The following is a 6,375-nucleotide window of genomic DNA, read 5'->3' on the forward strand; positions in this document are numbered from 1 at the left end:
CATAAGGAATGAGGTAAGTAAACATCTGGGGGAAAAGTGTTTTGAACAGGGGATAGCAAGTTGCAACAGCTTTGATATTTGAAGGAGCTTGAAGTATTCAAGAAAAAGTCTAAGAATACCAGTGTTTCCAGAGGCGGTAACAGGGAGAGAATAATAGGAGACAGCAGAGAAGGAACATGAGATGAGACAACGTAGGTCCTTGTAAGCCACCTTAAGACATTTGAATTTGATTCTAAAGGTAAAGGGAACATTATCATCACCCAAAAGGCCACCTCATACTCATTGGGAGTTACTCCCCATTACCTCTCCCCTCAGCCCCTGGCAAGCATTTCGTATCTATGGATTGCACTACTCTGACATTCCTATAAATTGATTCATGCAATATGTGGCCAGTTGTTTGGATACCTTGACTTGACACAGTGTCTTCAAGGCTCATCATGCTATAACATATACAAGTAATTTATGACTTTTTTGTTTCTTGCTACTATGTTGAACTTCTTAGTCCTCGTCATTTATTTTCTTCTCTTGTGAGTGCAATTACGTATGACCATCTATATACAAGATCCTATCACCAATAGGTAGGGAAAATTTAATTTTTCCTTTCCAGTTTGGATGCCTTTATTTCCTTTTCTTGATATTTTCCTTGATTAGATCCTTTGGCACATTGATTAATAGAATTGGTAAGAACATACACTCTTGATTCCTTATTTTATTGGAAAAGTAGCAGATCTTTCACCATTATGTTAGTTGTGGATATTTTATAGGTTTAGGGAGTTCTTTTCTAATACCAGTTTTTGACTGTTTTTATCATGAAGATGTGTTGGGTTTTATCAAATGCCTTTTCTTTGTCTATTGAGATTGGCATGTGATTTGGGGTCTTTATAGTGTTAATACTGCATATTACATTGATTGGTTTTCATATTCTTTGGATAAGTCCAACTTGGGCATGGTATATAAGCAATTTTATATGTTGCTGGATGAACGGGAAAATATTTTGTTAAGGAGGGTTCTTTCATATTCTTGTATCTTTGGTTTTGCAATCAGAATAATAGTGATCTCACAGAATGAGTTTGGGGTATGCTTCCACCTCCTATATATTTTGCAAAGGCTTGAGAAGGCTTAGTGTTAATTTTTCTTAAAAGTTTTGGAGAATTCATCAGCAAAATCATCTGTACTTGAAATTTTCTTTGTGGGAAGGTTTTGATTTCTAATTCTGTTTGTTTACTTGTTATATAGCTCTATTCACATTTTTATTTTAGTGGAATCAGTTTAAGTAGTTCAAATCTGCTTTTAAGCCCTCTAGGAATTTTAAAATTTCAATTATTTTACTGTTCAATTCAAGAATGTCTATTTAGTCCTTTTAAATATTTGTTTATTTCTGTACTCTATTTGGTGAGTATATCAGTCAGGTCCCAACCAGAGAAAGAAGCAATAGAACGTTTCTATCTTTTATCTGTCTGTCATCATTATCATCATTCCACCTACTATCTAAGATTTATCTATCTTTCTATGTATCTATCTAAAGAAATTTACTACCTGAAATTAGATTAATTGATTTAGGGTTCTGGCTAAGGAAATTTGAAATGCACAGGGTAGGCCATCAAGAAGGTCAGGTTGAGGGCTGGGGTTGTGGCTCAGTGGTAGAGCACTTGCCTGGCATGTGTGAGGCACTGGGTTCCATCCTCAGCACCACATATAAATAAATAAAAGATCCATTGACAACTAAAAAATTTTTTTAAAAAAGAAGGTCAAGTTGAAACTTTGAAGGATGAATTGAAGGGGCTATTCATAGGCAGACTTTCTTTAGGGAAGCATCAGTTCTGTTCTTAAGGCCTTTCAATTGATTGAGATGCTTTTACTTAACTTGGAAAATAATCGATTCTTTTGAGGCTTTTTTTAAAGTTCATTAGGCATGACCAGACTAGCTATTAATCTAGGGTTAACTTTTTTTCTTTTTGATACTGGGGCTTGTAACCATTGAGCCACATCCTCACCCTCCCCCCTTTAAAAAATATATTTTATTTAGAGACAGGCTCTTGCTGAGTTACCCAGTGTCTTGCTGAGTTGCTGAGGCTGGCCTTGAACTCACAGTCCTCCTGCCTTGGCCTCCTGAGCTGCTGAGATTACAGTTGCGTGCCACCATGCCCAGTTAGGGCTAACTTTTGTCTACTGTTATGGCACCGCCCCCTGAGGCCCATACTTGATACTGTGTGCAATATAATTGTAATTTTTTTTTTTTTGGTGGGAACATGAACTGTACTAGCTTCAAGAATTGTTCCTTCTGCTCTTTTAAGTAGTTCTTTCCCCAGATTTGGGTAATTACCTTATATTCACGTGACATTCATGCTCAAGAGTTGAGAGGGATCCTCTATGAGTCTCTAAGCTGTCATTTTTGATCAGCTCTTTCCTCTTTTATAATCTGCTCTGAGATCTCTGCCATGTTTCCCTCCCCAGCCCCCAAGATTAGTCTTCTCACTTTGGGGAGGCCCTGGGGTTTCACTCGGGTTCTCCCTCTCTTTGATGCAGTAAGTGGGGACAGTCCTGGGCTTCACTTATTCCTTTGCTCTCTAGGTATTTCATCCTTGCACTACTTGATTTCCTATATATGGAAACGATTGTTTCTCTGTATTATTCAGCGTTTCCAGACGTTTCTGTTCAGGAAGATAACTCCATTCCGTGTTACTTCATCTCAGCTAGCAGTTGCCCAAGAGATTACTTTGTTATTTGATGTTTTATTAGGAAAATGTTTTATTACAGCATTTTTTTGGGGGGGGTGCTGGGGATTGAACCCAGGGACTTGTGCTTGCAAGGCAAACACTCTACCAACTGAGCTACATCCCCAGCCTGTTTTTTTTTTTTAATTTATTTTATTTTATTGACACTGGGGATTAAACCCAGCAGCAGTTAACCCCTGAGCCATATACCCAGCCTTTTTTAGTTTTTTGTTTTGAGACAGGGTCTCATTCACTAAATTGCTTAGGACCTCGCAGATTGCTGTGGTTGACCTTCAACCTGTGATCCCAATGCCTCATCCTCCCAAGTTGTTGGGATTATAGGCATGTGTCACCATGCCTGACTCATCATAGAACTTTAAAGCATTACAGACATATGGGCAGAAAAATTTGTTTCCATCATTCTTCCTGTCTTCTGGTCTCCCAAAACTCAGCTGAACTGCTTCAGGGAAAACAGTGTGTAGTTGATATTCATCACTTAGAGATCATTTTATATTCATTAAAATATATAGATGCAGTTCCAGCAATTTGGGAGACTGAGGCAGAGGATCACAGGTTTGAGACCAGCCTCAGCAACTTAGGAAGACCCTGTCTCAAATTTTAAAAAGTAGAAAGGGCTGGGGATGTGGCCCATCCCAGAGTTCAATCCCTGCTACCAATAAAAAAAAAGTATATGTGTGTGTGTGTGTGTGTGTGTACACATATATGTGTTTGGATATAAATACGTATATAATGCATCTGTGTATATTTCTATACATATCCAAACATATGTGCAAACATTCTATAGACATAAATATTTTCACATAAATGAGATATTATACCTTTTTTGAAAATTTTCTTGTTGACCTCTGTACCTTTGATTTCTTCCTTCAAATGCCATGTGTGTCCATCTAAATATTTTTAATGGCTTGTGTAGATACTCATTGTATGGATGCAGTACTTTTTTCTTTTTTTTTGTTTAAATTTATTTGTTTTTTTCAGAGTGTCTTTTGACATATAATACATATAACTTATTCTAATTAGGATGGATGCACTACTTTTTCAAATTTAGATATCCCTCTATTGTCTATTGATGTGTACAAGGGATTTTCACCAATTTCTCAGTGTTATGCATATTACAATGAATATTGTTGAACCATATCTTCTGTGTACTTACATAGCATTTTTTTGTAGGGAAAATTGCTAAAGATGTAATGTACATATTAAAGTGTGATGGGACTTGCTGTAGTATTCTGCAAAGTGGCTGTACTCAGTACACTTCTAACAGTGTAGGAACATTTCCTATTCTCGTATCATTTTTTGGATCAATCTGCTGGAAGAAAATTGCTCCTTTGCTTTAATGTATATTAACTTCTGAATAGTGAAGTTGCATGCCTATTTTTTTTATCCATTTGTAGTTTCTAATCTGTAGATTGCCTATTTCTACTCACTGTCTTTCTGTTGATTGTTTTTTCCTTTTTCTTACAGAGGAATTTTACATATTCATTTGTCTATTGTACATATTGCAATTATCTTTCACAATCTCTGGATTATAGTTTATGTGAGGAACCATTTGCTGTGTATATGTAGTGCTTAAAAAGGGTTTTCTGAGAAAGAATAGACCTTTATCTGTCCCCACCTTTTGAAAATTCTTCCTCATCCATCAGCCTCAAGGCAAAGCACTAAAATGGTTAATTGCTTTTGAATAAGAGAAAAATAGCCTCTCTCTTTCCTGAGCTGCTCTGGGTGTGATTACAAGCTGTCCTAGCACTCAAAATCAGGCCAGCGCTTTCTCCTGATAAAGGATATCAGAGAACATCAACATTAAACAAGGCCGCCTTATGACCATGATGGTTCAAGACAAAAACAACACTTGAGTCATGATCTGAAACCACATCTGAGCTCAGACAGAACATGAGCATCCCACGAATCACAAAAATGAATGAACACCCCCATTCTGACTAATATAAGTGACTTCTGTTTCTTTCCCCATTGCAGCTTCACCCTCACTTTAGATTGCCCCCCACAATGGCGTTACCCCACCATCGCTTCCACTTCCTGACAGCCTTCCCTGCATTGCAGAACTGCCTCTTTAAAATCTCCCCAGGTCACTGAATCACAGCCCCAATCCCATAAGTCTTTTTTAGTCTTACTCAGATCCCCCATCGTCCTCTGCGCTTGTGGGCTCTCTCTTTAAGAAGGAACCAACCCCCCTAGCTCAGTGTGTGTGATCTTTTGCTGGAGGACTTTCAAAGAACAATATGAAAACATTGAGGGGCTGGGCTTGTGGCTCAGTGGTAGAGCGCTTGCCTGGCATGGGTGAGGTCCTGGGTTCGAACCTCAGCATCACATAAAAATAAATAAATAAAAGTATTGTGTCCACCCACAACTAAAAAAAATTTTAAAAACATTGAGCCTTACAGTCCAGCTGCTTTTTATTGTGGTTTCATTTGTGAAAGATGCATTCATTTCCATAAACAAATATCTATTGCATAGATCTTTCTTTCTAACTGAAATTTTGGATCCTTTGACCAATATCTTCCCACTTTCATTATTTATTAGAACAGGTTAATTCCTGTTCAATGAAATCCTTTACTGTCTCAGTACACATGGGTCATGTAATAATTTAAATTTTGAGAGACACTACTTATATCTGGGTAAGGAGTTTGATGTGAGAAAGTCTAATTTGCAACATCCCAGCAGGATTGGTTTGGGAAAATTTGCCACTCTTTCTGAGTTTGGGCCTCCTTATCTGTCCATGGGGATAGCAGCTCTTTCCCTCCAGGGTTTTTGTGAAGATTGGATGATATACCAAGTGTAGAACTTTTGGTAAACTCCAGCAGGTGTTGTAAGTGTGGAAGGCTATTGTTTTAAAAAACTTAATGTTAGAGTTGCAAGGAAACTGCCCATCCCCTTTCAGCATCCCATTCTACTTATCAGGAATAGAAAGCTGGAGGAAAATTCTCTTTCCTTAGATTGAGATTGGACTCTAGGATTTGTCCTGCTGATCTAGTATCCTATCTCCTCTATGTCTCCTCCCTCCCTCTCTCTCTTCTTCTTATTTTTATTATTATTTTGATTTTCTCTAATACAAATCAAACTAGTAAATGTTTTTTAGTGGATCCCGCTATCTTTCAGAGATTAACTCCTCAGAGTCCCCTAAACAATTTACAGCATTAATCGCTCCTGGGTGTTTATAAGATTATAGCAAAACTACAGAAGTGTATTTAAAATACTTGCCAGACTTTTCCTATGCAAGTGATTTTTGTGGAGTTACCCCCACCCTGTTACAATTATTATTTTGTAATATGTTGATACCCCCCCACACTTAAACCACAATTCAGAGTATTATTTCATGGTGGTTTCACTTGGTGGTAATTGGGTGCTATGTGATTGTGTTTGTTCTACCCTGCAGTGTGGGGTTTAAAAAAGAAAAAAAAAGACAATCTGAGAGCCCGAGGAAAGTATTCTCTTCACTGATTACAAATTGCTGTCTGTTTGCTGGTCAGCTCTTTGTTCTGGTTACTTATTCTTTCTCACATGCCTGACTGCACAAATCACAAAACGGAGGGATAAAAAGATCTTCTGGAATCTGTATTTGGTACATTGCAAGCTCAGTAACCATATGGAACACAAAAGCCCAGGGCCTTAAGTATGAAACAGC

At 37.7% G+C, this 6,375-nt stretch overlaps 1 non-coding gene across 1 annotated transcript; it reads right to left on the reverse strand.

The window, feature by feature from the left end:
• Nucleotides 1-2,768: 2,768 nt before the first annotated feature.
• Trnaa-ugc (transfer RNA alanine (anticodon UGC)) lies at nt 2,769-2,841 on the reverse strand. The gene has a single exon. It is a non-coding gene; the product is annotated as a tRNA-Ala (tRNA).
• Nucleotides 2,842-6,375: the final 3,534 nt, after the last annotated feature.

This window comes from Sciurus carolinensis, chromosome X, assembly GCF_902686445.1.
Source record: "Sciurus carolinensis chromosome X, mSciCar1.2, whole genome shotgun sequence".
NCBI lineage: Eukaryota > Metazoa > Chordata > Mammalia > Rodentia > Sciuridae > Sciurus > Sciurus carolinensis.